Raw genomic sequence first — 18,373 nt, forward strand, 5'->3', positions numbered from 1 at the left:
GAGCTGTTTATAGGGCACCACCCAAATGATGACAGAATTCAGCAGCTCCTCACATGGTTCCAAAGTCAGTCCTAGGGGAAGAGAGACTACCTACTCATGGATACACTATATTCCCCAGTGGCATATTCCTGTATGTTGTGCTGTGCTTAGTCATTCAGTCGTGTTCGACTCTTTGTGACCCCATGGTCTGTAGCCTGCCAGGCTCCTCTGTCCATGAGGATTCTCCAGGCAAGCATACTAGAGTGGGTTGCCATGTCCTCCTCCAGGGGATCTTCCCAACCCAGGGCTCGAACCCAGGTCTCCCACATTGCAGGCAGCTTCTTTACCATCTGAGCCACCAAGGAAGCCCAAGAATACTGGAATGGGTAGTCTGTCCCTTCTCCAGGAGTAATTCCTGACCCAGGAATCAAACCGGGGTCTTCTGCATTGCAGGCGGATTCTTTACCAGTTGAGCTACCAGGGAAGCCCATATTCCTGTACAAACCATGCCTATTTTATTATAGAACTCTTCTGGACACTGCTTTCCTGAGCATTTCTCTGACATCTTGGGTATTTCAAGTTTCAAGATTATTTTGTGCCTTTCAGTCATAGGGGCATTTCCAGTTAATATCTGGTAGCTGGTTAGTAATTGCCCCTCAAATGGAACTTTGCTAGTCCACAATTCCAATAGTCATCACTGGGAGGCGCTTACAGGCTTTTTCCTTAAACCACAGATACACTCCACATATGGCTATTATGCAGAGGATTTGTCCAGATGAGCACTCCAGCTTCTACAAAGTGTGGGCGTGGGCAATCAGATTCATTCCCACTCAGCATATCAAATGAACAGGACTTAAAAGAGGGATTTACATGTTTTCTGTTTTATAGTACAAGAATGCTTAAACTACTGCAGAATTGCACTCATCTCACACGCTAGTAAAGTAATGCTCAAAATTCTCCAAGCCAGCTTCAGCAATACGTGAACCGTGAACTTCCAGATGTTCAAGCTAGTTTTAGAAAAGGCAGAGAAACCAGAGATCAAATTGCCAACATCCATTGGATCATCGAAAAAGCAAGAGAGTTCCAAAAAAACATCTATTTCTGCTTTATTGACTATGCCAAAGCCTTTGACTGTGTGGATCACAATAAACTGTGGAAAATTCTGAAAGAGATAGGAATACCAGACCACCTGACCTGCCTCTTGAGAAATCTGTATGCAGGTCAGGAAGCAACAGTTAGAACTGGACATGGAACAACAGATTGGTTCCAAATAGGAAAAGAAGTACGTCAAGGCTGTATATTGTCACCCTGCTTATTTAACTTATATGCAGAGTACATCATGAGAAATGCTGGGCTGGAAGAAGCACAAGCTGGAATCAAGATTGCTGGGAGAAATATTAATAACCTCAGATATGCAGATAACATTACCCTTATGGCAGAAAGTGAAGAAGAACTAAAGAGCCTCTTGATGAAAGCGAATGAGGAGTGTGAAAAAGTTGGCTTAAAGTTCAACATTCAGAAAACGAGGATCATGGCATTTGGTCCCATCACTTCATGGGAAATAGATGGGGAAGGAAACAGTGGCTGACTTTATTTTTCTGGGCTCCAAAATCACTGCAGATGGTGATTGCAGCCATGAAATTAAAAGACACTTGCTCCTTGGAAGAAAAGTTATGACCAACCTAAACAGCATATTAAAAAGCAGAGATATTACTTTGTCAACAAAGGTCCATCTCTTCAAGGCTATGGTTTTTCCAGTGGTCATGTATAGATGTGAGAGTTGAACTATAAAGAAAGCTGAGCGCTGAAGAATTCATGCTTTTGAACTGTGGTGTTAGAGAAGACTCTTCAGAGTCTCTTGGACTGCAAGGAGATCCAACTGGTCCATCCTAAAGGAGATCAGTCCTGGGAGTTCATTGGTAGGACTGATGTTGAAGCTGAAACTCCAATACTTTGGCCACCTGATGCGAAGAGCTGACTCATTTGAAAAGACCCTGATGCTGGGAAAGATTGAGGGCAGGAGGAGAAGGGGACAACAGAGGATGAGATGGTTAGATGGCATCACCGACTCAAAGGACATGGGTTTGGGTGGACTCTGGGAGTTGGTGATGGACAGGGAGGCCTGGCCTGCTGTGGTTCACGGGTTGCAAACAGTCAGACATGACTGAGCGACTGAACTGAACTGAACTAAGGGGAAATATTCCCCAACCAGAGATGATAACCATCCTCATAATACATTCAGATAGAAAAGTCATAACCACTTCATATAATCTTGTTCACCTCAATTCTACTATTACACTTCTGTATCCTCTCCATATACCCTGCCTCCCATTAGAACCTCATGGACAGATTTTAGTACTACAGTGCACAAGGCTCCCAGGTCAAAGTGTGCCCGAAACCTCCTCGGTTTCTAACCTTTTTACTCACATGCATAAGACTTCTGGTTCCCAGAGAAAGGCTGAGCCAAGGGCCTGAGGCCCTTTTATCAACCTTTCTCTTGATTAATCCCCCTATTGTAGGTTGGCCAAAAAGTTCATTCATGGTTTCTGTATCATCCTGAACGAACTTTTTGACCACCAATACTTCAGATATTTTCAAGAAGAGTTCCTCATTGTAACCTTTGCCTTCCAGTTTTAAAAATTCCTCTAAATTGGGACAAAGCAGACTCTGGGGGGACCTTTCATGTTGGATGTGTAGCAGGAGCCCCCCGCCCCCAGAATTCAGTAGTGCTATATTAAAACTTTTGTTTCAATTCCATCAATGTCCATTTTATTCATCCTATTTCTTAATAGCTATCCAAAGATGTTCACCCCACTGGAGCAAGTCCCTCAATTCGCCCTTCTGTCTCTCCCACTTTCTTTAATGTTTTTGGCATTTTAAGACCCACATGAGGAAGCTGAGGGAACAAATCTCATAAGGCTTCTCAGACTGTTGTTCAATTCTGCAGGAGAAAGATGAAACAGGATGTCCATGGAAAAGGGGCCCCCTTAATCATAGCACTTACCATGAACTGGGTGGATGAACAGCCCCATCAGCACAAAGCCAGTCCCACAAAGTTTGTATGCGAAGCATTTCAGCTGCTTTATCTGGGGTATTCCACTTGGCATTGATATGGGAAACTGGAAAGGCCTTCTCAGGGTAAATACACTTTATAGCAGCATTTATGTAGTCCATCGGGCTGGCTGTTCCCTTGGGAACAACGTGCTGTGAGTCTGGCATATCTAGCCATCTGTGACTGTCCTATACCAAGCTGTGGGTCCTGTGTCCACCTGAAGGTGCTCGTCCACTCTGTAGTATTCAAAACCAAAGATTCTGCCCCTGAATTTATCACTGTCACAACCCATTTCAGTAAAGCTTCTGCAGGGAGCCAGTGAAAACGATCCACTAAGTGAGACAGCTGCTTCACACTGGACCTTCTCTTTTCAATAGTTTCTTGGTTTTGTGTCCTCGCCTCCCCCACATGGACTACCTTCTGGGTAACCAGAGGTCTTGGAGGCACTTTCCATTGTCCCAGCGTAATTTTTCCTTTGGGGGCAGGTTTGAGGCTAGTGGCCATAGCCCTGAACTTGGTTCTCAATCAAGATCCACCTCAGTATTCTCTTTTACTCTGATGGTAGCAGTTACAGATAGCAATGGGATTATATATTTGGTATATTTCTTGTTATTTTGCCTTTCCTTAAGTATCCACATGTCTAGCATTAAATGCTATAATGTAATCAAATAGAGATTAAGTAAAATGTATAATGTGCTAGAGGATTAAATTAGAATTTTATACCCATGATAGTAGAATCCACAGCCAGTTTTCCAGTGTTTGTTTCTCTTGCCTTTCAATATCTACCATTAACACTATATTAATTTCTCTTAGCTTTCTGTGTCTTTTTAATCCAAAATATGCTTATGGGGATGGTTTCTGATTCACCTTTTTACAGGGTACTTTTAGTGCTGCTTCTGTTAAAGGAGCATCCTTCTGTAAACCTTGGTTTTCCTCCTGTAGGCTGGCAGAGGACAGTAGAGCCGTCAACAGACAAAACTACTGTTTGGGCATGGCTGAGGACGGCGGTGATCGAATAGCGTCCTGGGCATTTCACATCCATGAGGCAGGAACTGGGGCTCTGCACCAGGTGCTTCTTGTTTCCTCTTCTCCTTTTCTGGAGAGGGATGAAGGAGACATTCGTGAGAGGCACATTCTTGTGGGGAAGTCATCACTGCCGGACTCTGTGTTTTCAGTGTAAATGAAAATACACACAAGATGCACGCCTGCTACCTGTTCTGATTAGCTATCTGTGTCACAAGAATGGAATCTTAAAAAGGATTATATTAATGGATTCAGGGCCAGAATAAATTTGTCCTTGACTTAAGAGGAGATACTAAACAGTATTTGCAATGAAACTAAAATTTTTATCTTTTAAGTCTAGTGACATTATTCAGTCAAAATTGCTAGAGAAATAGTTATAAGTTAAAAATCATAATTAAGTCAACAAAATTCCTCCTTTGTAGGGCTTATCTTCCCAGAATAAAATCTTTTTTCCTCATTCTTGATGACTACCTGCATTTCAAATGGCAAAATTCATTTATTAAACAAACCAAAATCTTGAGCACCTACAGTGGCCTGGACACTGTTCTAGGTACCAGAGGCCTTGTAGCGAGTAAGACAGAAATATTCCTGCCCTCTGGTGAAGCTGACATTTAAATGGGAAGGAGACAGACCATAAGCAAATGAATAAAAACATACATAGTATTTTAGATATAAATGAGTAGAGACAAAGCATGAAGGAGATAAAGATGATGGCAGGAATGTGATTTTCAGTAGAGTGTATGAGAAGCCATCTCTGAAAAAGTACAATTTGCACAGAACGCAGATACTCCGAGGAAGGGATGCTCAATTTCAACTTCTGCTAAATAACATACAGGAAAACCACCAAATAAAATTTCTACTAAATGAGCTTATGTCATCCTTGTTTAACCCAATTTAAAATGTTCTCATCAACAAAAGTAATTCTACATGTTTTGACATTAATAGTCACCATCATACAGAACATGGCTTACCAGTGAATAGAATTTATTTACATAGTCATAATAATGGAAACACTGAATATTTATCTAATCAAATTATAATTTTCAAGTCGACAATTCCATATCTGAAACCCTTGGGCCAAATGTTTCAGAATTCAAATTTGTTTAAGAAAAACAGTGGGTATTCAAAAAAAATTTTGGTAATACAGCTCATAGATCATTTATTACAGAAAAACCCCAGAAGGGTCTAAGCTAACACTTCCTAATGAAACATAATAACAATTTCTGCAGTGCAGCATGGGGATATTTACATTAAGCAATATGAATAAAGATTAGAAGTAGTTTCTCACCAGGTTTTGCTGCCAAATGAGTTCAGTTTGGGTCAATTATGAAAACATTTTTGGGTTTAGAACTGTGGAATGGGATTATAGATTTGTTTTGGAGGAATTGGTGTGCATATGTTGGATGGGGTTAAATGGAAGGGTGAAAAAGAACTAAATCTTCATGTTTCATAGTGGAAAGGCAATAGATAATGTCCCCCAAACCCTCCAAATCAGGAAATAATAAACACTTTATCTAGTGATATGGCAGTAAATACTAAAAGAGCCAGACAAAAGAGTTGAAAGTGGTTGCTTTGGGGGGAGAGAGATTGAGAAGGAGTCTAGTCTCACTGGTTTTCACAAGTCTCATTGGATGATTTGCTTACTTAAATATATGTGTGTGACTTTAATAAGAGCAAAAATTAACTCTTAAAAAGTGGCTGAGTGGAAGAAAATATGCAAACTACATATCTGACAAAGGACTTGCACTAGAATATATAAAGAACTGTCAAGTTTGAACAGTAAAAAACAGTCCAATTAGAACACGAGTAAGAGACGTGAACAGACATTTACCAAAGAGAATGTGCAGATGGCAAATTATTCACATGAAAATATGTTCAAAGTCTTAGCCAATAGGGAAATGCAAATTGAAGCTACAACAATCAGAATAGCTAAAATTAAAACTGGTGATAACACCAAATGTTGGCAAGGATGAAGAGAAACTCGATCACTCATATATTGCCCATGTGTGTATGTGCTACTCAGTCCTGTCTGACTCTTTGCAACCCCATGCACTGTAGCCTGCCAGGCTCCTCTGTCCATAGGATTTTTCCAGGCAAGAATAATGGAGTGGGCTACCATTTTCTACTCCAGGAAATCTTCTCAACCCAGGGCTTGAACACATGTCTCTTGCATCTCCTGCACTGGCAGGCAGATTCTGTAATATAAAAATGGCACAGCCACTAATGAAAGGAGTATGGCAGTTTCTTGCAAAACTAAATGTGCATGTAATCATACAACCCAGCAATTGCACTCTTGGGTATTTATCCCAGAAAAATGAAAACGTATGTTCATGTAAAAAGCTGCGCACAAATGTTCACAGGACCTCAATTCATAATAGCCAAGAACTGGGACTTCCTGGTGGCCCAGTGGTTAAGACTCTGCCCTTCCACTGCAGCGGGTACAGGTTCCATCCTTGGTCAGGAAACTAAGGAAAAAAAACAAACAAAAGCCAAGATCTGAAAACAACCCAAACATGCTTCAGTGGGTTAATGGGTTAGCAAATTGTGGTACATTTATATCATGGAATGATTTTGTTGTTAAAAGTATTGCTACGCACAACTTGAATAGATCTCTAAGGAATTGTGCTGAGTGAAAAAACAATCTGAAAAGATTATATATTGTATGCTTCCATTTATATAATATTCTTTAAATAACAAAATACAGATGGAGAACAGATTAGGGGATGCCAGGGGTTAAGGATTAGTGAGAGGGAGCATGTGGATGTGGTTACGTGTATTAGTTTCTCAGTCATGTCCAATTCTTTGTGACCCTATGGACTATAGCCTGCCAGGCTCCTCTGTCCATGGGGTTTCCCAGGCAAGAATACTGGAGTGGGTTGCCATTTCCTTCTCCAGGGGATCTTCTGGACCCAGGGATTGAATACGGGTCTCCTGCATTGCAGGCAGATTTCTTTACTGTCTGAGCCACCAGGGAGTGGCTACAAGGCTGAAAAGGGTGGCACCAGAAAGCTCTGTGATGATGGAGCCATTCTGTATCTTGAGTGTAGTGGTGGTTACATGAAGCCATATATAACAAAACTGCATAGAAATAAAAACCTTAGGTGCAAAACAGTACTTTATATTTATTTACTGTGAGTGTATCTATGTATAGCAAAAATACATAGAAAATATTCTGGAAGGATATTGGAGGAGTAGGGATTAAGTGACCAGGGATGTTACAGGGAACTTTGCTGTAATGTTTTCTTTTTTTAAAAGGAAGATGTATTTGTTATTACCCATGTAATTGAAAATGTAAGCAAAACAAAAAAAGCTGGAAGTCTCTATACATTAGTTGGTATATCTCAGTGAAACAACATAAAAGATGGATTTTAAACTTGAATTTTCTCCAGTATGTGTGTGTGTTTATAATTTTATTGCTAATTCTTTTCATTTAATGACATATCATAAACATATTTCCATACTAATAGATGTTTTACCACATCATTTTAAAGGTTGCAGAGCATCTCTTTACATGAATAAAGCAGAATTTATTTAATCAGTGTCCTACTGTTGGATAATTAATACTTCACCATTTGAGCAGTGCTTTGATGGATGTCTTTGTAATCCTGTCTTGGACCCTGATTATTTCCGTGGAATAAATCAACTGCCGGCTCAAAGTTATGTACATTTTAGGGCTTTTGATCAGTACTAAGGATCTGCTTCTGACACATTCTGGAATCCAGGCTCTCCTCAGAGCTCAATGCAGAAAACTTTTTTCATGGCTTTGAATCAATTTCGACCGTTCCTCTCCCTCAAATCCATTCACAGTGGGAACCCCAATCACCTCATACACAATTCTTCCTGGGTGCCAGCATCTCAGAGCTTTACCCTCTGAAGTACTACTTTTAGCTTCCTTTTTAGAAGTAGAAATTGAGGTACAGAGAAGTTAAGCAATTCAACTGGAATCACAGCTCTAACAAGCACTGGATCTGGGGTCAGGAGCCTCAACAACCTGGTCCTAGGCTTCATTGCAACCTCCTGCTTCTTGGGAAGGTTGTTTTCTTTTTCCATTGAAATATAACCATCAACTATACTTGAATAAAATAAATCTTAAAAAAGGAGAAACAAACAAAAGAAATATAATTGACATATAACATTGTATTAGCTTTCGGTGTACAACATAATGATTTGATATATGTATATATTGTGAAATGATCCCCACATTAAATCTAGGTTATAACCATCATCCCAGGTGTCACTAGTGATAAAGAACCTGCCTGCCAATGCAGGAGACATAAGAGACATGGGTTCAAATCCTGAGTTGGAAATATTCCCTGGAGGAGGGCATGGCAACCCACTCCAGTATTCTTGCCTGGAGAATTCCATGGACAGAGGAGCCTGGTGTGATACAGTCCATAGGGTCACAAAGAATCGGACATGACTGAAGTGACAATTTACATAATGTAACAATAACCTAACCATCATCACACATAGCAACTTTCAAATATACAGCATAGCATTCCTAACTATACTCACTATGCTCTACATTAGATACCCAGGACTTACTTAACTTATAAATGGAAGTATGTATTCTTTAACCACCATCCCCCACTCTACCACTCCATCCCTGCCTCTGACAACGACTAATCTGTTCTCTGTATTGATGAGTTCAACCTTCTGAGATTCTACATATAAATAAGAACATACAGTATCTTTTTCTTTCTTACAGTGTCTGTATTTCACTTTGCATAATGACCACAAATAGGAAGATTTACATCTTTTTCATGGCTGAATAATATACCAGTGTGTATGTGCGCGCACGCGTGTGTGTGTGTGTGTGTGTGTGTGTGTGTGTGTACAGTGTTGTTGTTGTTTAGTCATGTCTGACTCTTTGCCACCCCATGGACTGTAGCCTGCCAGGCTCCTCGGTCCATGGGATTCTCCAGGCAAGCATACTGGAGTGCATTGTCATTTCCTCCTCTACCATTGTATGTATATATACCACAATTGTTTTATCCATTCACCTGTTGATAGACACTTAGTTTGCTTCTGTATCTTGGCTATTATAAATAATGATGCAATCAATATGAGGATGAAGACATCTTTTTGAGATAGGGATATACTTTGCTCTGCAAAAAAGCATCAGGAGTTAAGAGTTCTAGATATTTTTAGCTCTCTTGAAAAATTGTAGTGAGCTATGATGTTATGCCATTGGCCTATATGAAGGATACCTCAATAATTTCATATTTATTACTTATCAATATTTTTGTATATTTGATTAAATAAAATATATTGTAAAAAAAAAGATCTATGAAACATATTTAGCATAAAGATGGCTGACTATGTTATTCTTGACATTACAGCAGCTTCTTTATGAAAACTCACAGGAGAAGCTTCTCCTAGATCTCAGCACCAGGAAGAATTGTGCTTCTCTCAAGTTGCTTGTCTGGTTTTGACTTAATATTCATTACAACAATCTCTCCTCATTTTGTAGATGAGAAAATAGGCTTAGAGACGTTAAGCAACTTGCTCGTGGTCACATAACTAGTAAATCTGGAGTCCAGAGATTCACCCAGGCAGTCACACTCTAAACCACTATGTAATTCTACATGAAGTCTTAACAATCATATTCTACCACAAGAATATAAACAAAACCTTCACTTAGGAAGCTATTTTTGTCCCTACTTTGATATTAGCCGCACTGGATATTTAGTTGTAATGTTAGCTTCTATGATTCTCATTTTATGCTGAGCATATAAAAATCTGTTTCTTTTTTTAAATACTGGAAATGACTTACCAGCTGTTTTAAAGAAATGCTTTTTTAAAGTTAATGAAGCCAGACCAGGCAGGAGGCATACTTGGTGCTAAAGGAACTGGCTGAATGAAATGGAAAAAATCAGCATCTGAGTTTTTCTGTGGATCATTTCAGGTTTTATCCATGAAGTATTTCTGCATGCCCACAAATAATTGTTGAGTCATTAAAGATTCCCAAACCAGACTCTGTTGTATTTTTAATAATATTTTCTTTAAATAGCAAATAACAAATAATAGCTACCTTACTGGGTTTCCCTGGTGGCTCAGATGGTAAAGAATCTGCCTGCAAGGTGGAAGATCCAGGTTTGATCTCTGGGTCGGGAAGATCCCCTGGAGAAGGGCATGGCAACCCACTCCAGTATTCTTGCCTGGAAAATTCCATGGACAGAGGAGCCTGGGGAGCTATAGTCCATGGGGTCACAAAGAGTCAGACAACTGAGCAACTTTCACTTCTTCACTTCAGATACCTTATTAGCTTGCAGGGGAAGAGGGGGATGCCATATAATATGCAGCTAGGCCATAGCTCTATTGATAAGATATTCTGAAGGGTTAGGTTGAGAGCATGTTGAGAAGTTGAATGATTGAGAGTTCCAGCTCTGGAGCCAGACAGGCTGGATCTACCCCCTGAATCGTCCACGTATCAACCACGTGGCTTTGGGCACACCATTCATCCTCTCTGAGCTGCACCTTCCTCATCTATAAAATGGAACTAGTAATCCTTAGCTCCTTCTGTTATGAATTTTAAGTGAGACAATATACATAAAACATCTAGCACAGTGTTTGGCATATGGAAGCATTCAATGAATTACAGCTATTATTATGATAATCATCATGATAGCAAATGAAAACTATCACCCCCAAAGCAGCTGCCAAGCTTATATCTAAAATTGTGTGCATGCTTATATTTATTCTTTGGAAGAAAGGCTAAAATGTAAAATACCAAATTTTAAAGCAGAGGGTGCAAAAAAAAAAAAAAGATATTTAACTTAAGGTGAATTGCCAGAACTCCAACATAGTACTATAAATTTCAGGAATTAATTTACAAAATTATTAATTATAGACCGATGACAGATGCTTATCAAAATTAAATGTCCACAAAAGGCTTAGGTGCACTCCAGAGCAGGATCAGGGACTTTGGGACACTGTAGAAACCACCCAAAAATACAGAGCCCCTGGAAGACTTGGCCAGTGTCAAAGAGCTCCCACAAAACCAAATGAAACAGAGACAAATAAATGGAGATAATGTCCACAGAAGGCATAGGAGCACACCAAGGCACAGACCAGACCCAGCAAATAATCACAGGAATGCTGAGGACACTGTGATACAACCAGAACTGATGAACAGCCCGGCAGGTCTCAGACAGCGTCTGAGAGAGAGCATCTGTAAACAGCAAAAGAACCAGAGGAACAAATAAATGATGATCATGTTCACAGAAAGCTAAGGAACACTTGGAAGCAGAATCCAAAACCAGTAGAAAATCTAACAGGCCTCAGGAGGCTGCTGAGAATGTCTACAGTAAAACCAGAACCCTTGGAAGATATGGCAGGTATCAGGGAGATCCTGCAAACACCAGAAGAACCAAAGGAATAAATGCTGGTGACATTCACAAAATGCTTAAGAACATTTCAAAGCACAAGCTAGAACCAGCAGAAAATCTAAGAATACTCAAGAGACCACTTCGAACAACTGAAGGAAAATGAAGACTGTGGAAGATCTGACAGGCATCCTGCTGCTGCTGCTACTGCTGCTAAGTCACGCTGCTAAGTCGCTTCAGTCGTGTCCGACTCTGTGTGACCCCATAGATGGCAGCCCACCAGGCTCCCCCATCCCTGGGATTCTCCAGGCAAGAACACTGGAGTGGGTTGCCATTTCCTTCTCCAATGCATGAAAGTGAAAAGTGAAAGTGAAGTTGCTCAGTCGTGTCTGACTTAGCGACCCCATGGACTGCAGCCTACCAGGCTCCTCCATCCATGGGGTTTTCCAGGCAAGAGTACTAAGGACAAATAGCATATAACACGGCTTATGTGTGGAATCTAAAAAACAATGGTATAAATGAACAAAACAGAAATAAGAGTCACAGATGTAGAAAAACTTACAGTTACTGGGGGGAAACTGGGAAAGGGGGAGGGATAAATTGGGAGACTGAGATAGATAAATACACTATGCTATGCTAAGTCACTTCAGTAGTGTCCCACTCTGTGCGACCCCATAGATGGCAGCCCACCAGGCTCCGTCGTCCCTGGGATTCTCCAGGCAAGAATACTGGAGTGGGTTGCCATTTCCTTCTCCAGTGCATGAAAAGAGAAAAGTGAAAGTGAAGTCACTCAATCGTTTCCGACTCTTAGCAACCACATGGACTGCAGCCTACCAGGCCCCTCCGTCCATGGGATTTTCCAGGCAAGAGTACTGGAGTGGGGTGCCATTGCCTTCTCCAGATAAATACACTACTATACATAAAATAGTAGTATAATTATTATATATATAATTATATATTATATATATAATTATTATATAGTATTATAATATAATAAGGACCTATTGTATAACACAGGGAACTCTATTCAATATTCTGTAATGACCTTCATGGGAAAAGAATCTAAAAGAGTGGATATAAGTATGACTGATATACTTTGCTGTACAGCAGAAACTAACACAATACTGTATATCAACTATACGCTAATAAAATTTTTTTTAAAACAAAGAGCAATCTGGAGATATTATTATAAGTGAAAAATACATATCCTTTGAACTACTTGTTCCAAAAAAAAAGAAGATCCCACAGGCATCAAAGAGGTTATACAAACACCAAAGGTGCAATACAACCAGAGGATAAAAGGACTCCCTATTCAGGAGGAAATGTAGAAAAGGGGAAAATCTCACAAGTTAAAAAAAAAAAAGATTGTTTAGGACGCCTAAAGATTGTGGCTCATTTGGTAAAGAATTCTCCTGCAATGTGGGAGACCTGGGTTCAATCCCTGGGTTCAGAATATTCTCTGGAGATGGGAAAAGCTATCCACTCAGTATTTTAGCCTGGAGAATTGCATGGACTGTATAGTCCATGGGGTCACAAAGAGTCAGACATGATTGAGCGACTTTCACTTTCAAAAAAGGGGCAGAATCAATGAAAGACCCAACAGAAAACTACGGCCCTATGAAAACTTCACAGCAAATTGTGGACCCAGAAGATAAGACTTGGGATAGTTCCCTGGGAGAAATGTCAACCAGCTGAACTCCTGACAATAATCAAGAAACCTCTGAGAACTTGTGTGGAAAAGACTGTACCCACAGAAAACTCGACAGGCACCAACAGACAAAACTCCTAAAGAAAAAGGTGGCCAAGTAGAAGACAAGTCTTCTACAATTTGTAAAACTGTAATACAATGCAACTCTTGACACTCACCTCAGGACACCTCCAAAGTAGATATCCTGCAGGCATGAAGAAAACCCCTAAGGTGTATCCAAGTAAGGAGATCTGGCCGACATTACAACACTTAGGGCTAACTCCAAATCCTAAAAACTTGTCAAAAGAAAACCCTTAGGAAGGAGTCAGCTATATCAGAGATTTAAACCTCAGACATCTGTAGGTTTTTTAGATGTGAAAAATACTACTCATGAAAACCAAGCAATAGAAAAAAAAAATTAGAACCACAGAGTGTATATGTTTTTCAATTAGAAGAAAAGGTAGGGTTTCCCTGCTGGCTCACTGGTAAAGAGTCTGCCTGCCAATGCAGGAGACACAGGTTCTATCCCTGGTCTGGGACAATCCCATATGCCATGGAGCAACTAACCCCATATGCCACAACTACTGAGCTGGTGCTTTAGAGCCTGGGAACTGCAACTACTGAAGCCCATGCGCCCTAGACCCTGTGCTTTGCAACAAGAAAAGCCACTGCAACAAGAAACCCAAGCACAGCAAATAGAGAGTAGCCCCTGCTCTCTGCAACTAGATAAAAATTCTGCGCAACAAGGAAGACCCAGCACAGCCAAAAATAAAATAAATAAATAAAAATTACATACACAAAAAAAGAAAATGTAGAAGACCACAAAAAACTTTTTATTAAAATACCAGAAGAAAACCTGCAGCCAACAGTTATCAGTACTTTACTGAATCAAGAAAAATGCGGTTGAAGATTTTGGACTGCACACACTTATGGCAGAATCCAAGCAGAAGACACGCTTGGGAGTGGACCATAGTGGATCTAAAGACATATTTTTGATTCAGTGAACAAAAAATTAGGATAGACCAGGAGATCTCATTCAAGAAAACTCCTCTAGGGACTTCCCTGGTGATCCAGTGGCTAAGACTCTGTGCTCCCAATGCAGGGGCCTGGGTTCAATCCCTGCTCGGGGAACTAGATCCCACATACTGCAACTAATAAAAGAGTTCGAATGAAAGATCCCACATGCTGTAATGAAGATGCTGCAGACCACAACTAAGACCTGGAACAAATAAAGAAATTTATTTAGAAAGAGAAAACTCCTCTTGTAAGCCTCGTGAATATGAATCTAAACTACTGCCTCTGAAATTGAAGACATACAGCCAAAGAACACGCAAGATAGTAAGTCAAAGAACCTGTGTCTTCTGCACTGCAGGCAAATTCTTTACCATCTGAGCCACCAGGGAAGCCCAAGTCAAAGAACTATATCTCTCCTGTTGTGTCTGTTAGTCGCTCAGTTGTATCTGACTCTTTGCGACCCCATGGACTGTAGCCCGCCAGGCTCCCCTGTCCATGGAATTCTCCAGGCAAGAATACTGGAGTGCATTGCCATTCCCTTCTCCAGGGGATCTTCCCGACCCAGGGATTGAACCCTGGTCTCCTGCATTGCAGGCAGATTCTTTACCATCTGAGCCACCAGGGAAACCTATATCTATCCTAAGAAACAAAAAGATTTTTTAAAAAGTCTAAACATTTGTCTAGTCGAAACAATAATGTGTGAAGAGAGATAAATGTAAAGAAACATGAGCTTAATTTTCAAGAGAAGCTGAGTCAGGGAACATCCCTATATGCCAGACACAGATATAGAACCGACACAGAGCTCTAATCTCAGTTGCTTACATCAACAGAAAAGATTGAAATAAAGAAATATAAGAAGAATACTTTGAAGAACTGCCACGAAAAAGAAAAAAAAACTCGGAAGATAGAGTTATGAAACAGAAGACAGAGACCATAACATCAGGGGAAGAAGTAAAACTGGTATAAATCTACAGGAATCTGGTAACTTGGCTAACTCACATGGAGAAATGTGACAAACCAGCAAAGAGGTTACAAGAGAAAAGTGGAATGAAGAGGAGATACTTTGAAGGCCGAGGAAAATAATCAAAATTAATTTTATCTGGTAATATCTTTGGTCAATACAGAAAATTCACAAAACAAAATAAAACAGAAATAAATCTAGAAGATTCTAATCCTTTGTCTGATGAAATAAATGTAGCCCACAAAGAGGCAGCAATAAGACAGAGGTAAATCAAGATTTATTGTGTTTGAAAACTAGAAAAATTAAAGTCTTTGCTAGAGAGATGCAAAGATTTGATCTTCTGCCCAGTGTGAAAGAGAAAATTCTGTAGATCAGAACAAAGGGAGATATGTTTAGAATCAATTAGTGGATAAAAGGGAAAAACCACCCGGTTCAAAACTGGAAACCTACAGAAGTCAGATGCAAATAGAATACAAAGGAAACACTTAGGAAATACTGCTTTACCAAATGAAGAAACTTCATGCAAAAAGCCAAGGCATAACTAGAGTGATATTAAATCATAGCAAAGAGTAACCTGCAGTTCTAAGAGATGAAGTGAAGTTGCTCAGTCGTGTACAACTCTTTGCAATCCCATTGACAGTAGCCTACCAGGCACCTCCATCCATGGAATTTTCCAGGCAACAGTACTGGAGTGGGTTGCCATTGCCTGCTCCAGGGCATCTTCCCAACCCAGGGATTGAACCCAGGTCTCCCACATTGTGGGCAGACACTTTACCGTCTGAGCCACCAGGGAGTTTTAGAGAAATCATCTACTGAAAATACAAAGAACAACACACAAAGAAAGAAAATAAGAACTCGAAGATATCAAGCAAATGAAGGTGCTTAGCTAGGAGGGGAAAAAGTGATAATCTTTAGTTTAATGGCAAGCCTAAATATCCTCCATAGAATAATTTTTACCATAAAATTAAGTGAATTCTGTAAGTAAAAGAAAATAAATAAGTAAAATTAAGTTCTCTATGGATTTAAGTATAATCAAAGGTATTGGTTTTATGTGATTTTATTATTTTATAGGCAAAATTAAAGAAAACAGAATTAAGACATCCTTCCCATTTCTATGGAAGAACGGATGCCTTTGTTTCTTGCAATTAGCTGGTACTGACTTAATGTTTGCTTGATAAAATACAATCCCTTAGCCTACCATGCTAGCCTTTTCACCAATGGATGAAACCAGAATGAAAACATAAATTTAAACCAGTGAGTTCAACATAAACTTGCCAAATATTCTATTACTGATTGGTTGTCTGCGACTTACATTCTTGGAGAGATGGCTAATGTTGGATTGTTCAAAGTAAGACAACTCATCATTGCTTCTCTCAATCTTGAAATTCAAATTAATTATAATTCGTGAAATTTTTACAAGTCAGTATAGAATACTATATAAATCTGAACACAATCTTCATGTTTATAACACATCAGTTTCAGTTCTGGATTGTTTCTTTTACTAATTTCACTTGAGAGAAACTATATACATAAAGTACAACATTAAGATACTTACCATATTGCCTTTTAAACTGTTGAGGCCATCTCCTTAATGTTCCCTTCGGCCTTTACAATTGAATCTTGTTTTCCTTATACAGTATACTTTATGCCCTTTGGCATAATTGCCAATGCCATTTTCCTTGGTTGAAGCACACGCATATCTGCAGAATGTGGCAATTAACGGTCTCTTAAAACTATCATTACATCTCAAGAAGACATTTTCCCCTTGGTTATGATGTTGAACACCAATATAAATTGCTTTTAAGCAACTGGTGATTACACATACACACACGACTTAGAAAATCAATCATGTTTTCTCTCATTCCAGATGGATTCTTACCATATCCAGGGCCATTATTTCCCTAGTCATGTGAAGTCAATGAAAATAAAAAATGTTTTAGTATGCGAATTACTTTGATAGCTGAAAATCAGGAGGAAAAGTCAGTCAGTACTGGAGAATCCGGCATTTCTAGGTACTTTGGTTAAGGTTTGCATGTATGTAGCAGCCTTGCAAAAACTATGTCACAGACTATGTATCTATGTAGATATGTCTGTATCTCTATAGATATATCTGTGTTCTACATTATATAGAGAAGAATATTAAAAAATAAGTAAAGTCAGCATTTCATCATGATTTATTTTCAGGTGAAAGAATAAAGCTATTTTCTACATTTCTATTTTCCTACTGCTGCTGCTGCTGCTAAGTCGCTTCAGTCGTGTCCAACTCTGTACTGCTGCTAAGTCACTTCAGTCGGGTCCAACTCTGTGCAACCCCAGAGATGGCAGCCCGCCAGGCTCCCCAGTCCCTGGGATTCTCCAGGCAAGAACACTGGAGTGGGTTGCCATTTCCTTCTCCAATGCATGAAAGAGAAAAGTGAAAGTGAAGTTGCTCAGTCGTGTCCCACTCTTAGCGACCCCATGGACTGCAGCCTACTAGGCTCCTCCATCCATGGGATTTTCCAGGCAACAGTACTGGAGTGGGGTGCCATTGCCTTCTCCAGACTCTGTACTAGTTCTACGAAATAAAAAACTTCCAGGTGAAATGTATAAAACTTAACACCAAGATACTGCCATTAGTGCTTTAAAAATGTTCCTATCTGGATGTTCTAGCGTTGTGAACACATGGGTTCTGTGTATATTAATATGGTAGGTGAAATATGTGTGTGCATTACCATGAAGTATGTTCATTTATCACTAATAAAAATAGATCTTCGGTATTTTTTTCCTCCATAAAATTATGCCTGAACAGAATTGTGCTTGGTAAATCAAAGAATTATAAGGAAAAAACCAAAGTAGAGTCAAACTCTTTTTTTTTTTTTTTTTTTACTGAACTGGGGGATGTGAATAAAGGCTTGTATGATGTGTAGGAAAAAAAACAAATGTAAAACTCTTACTTTTAAAATTCAGTAGAATCTCATCATGTGACTGGTGTCACATTAGAGACCTTCTGAATTCTAGGGAGAGAAATGTTTCATAAGCTGGTACAAGAAAAACATCTTGATTCATACCATGTGTATTTTCACAAGATTTTGTTGTACAGTTCAAGATATTAGTAGTAACAACATGGAGGATATATTTTATATACTGGTACCTGGATATTCATGTTGATGTTTCAGATACGGGTGATTTTTTTAAAAGTGTGCCCTCAAAGGATAAATCACTTAAAGGAATAAGGCAACTTTCTGGTTTGTCTGAATGGTGGATGGTATTGACAACCACATATAAATAAAATGTACAGTGTTAGAGTAACATTAATATTTGTGATCATTCAATATAATGTGATTTCATTA

General features: G+C 39.4%; 1 long non-coding RNA gene across 1 annotated transcript; it reads right to left on the reverse strand.

Moving 5' to 3' along the window:
• Window positions 1-2,206: 2,206 nt before the first annotated feature.
• On the reverse strand, window positions 2,207-17,328 carry LOC113892949. The gene is made up of 3 exons (XR_003511181.1): window positions 16,600-17,328; window positions 9,058-9,162; window positions 2,207-4,127 (listed from the first exon to the last, which is right to left on the reverse strand). It is a non-coding gene; the product is annotated as an uncharacterized LOC113892949 (long non-coding RNA).
• Window positions 17,329-18,373: the final 1,045 nt, after the last annotated feature.

The sequence above is a fragment of the Bos indicus x Bos taurus genome, chromosome 1 (genome assembly GCF_003369695.1).
Source record: "Bos indicus x Bos taurus breed Angus x Brahman F1 hybrid chromosome 1, Bos_hybrid_MaternalHap_v2.0, whole genome shotgun sequence".
Classification (NCBI taxonomy): Eukaryota; Metazoa; Chordata; class Mammalia; order Artiodactyla; family Bovidae; genus Bos; species Bos indicus x Bos taurus.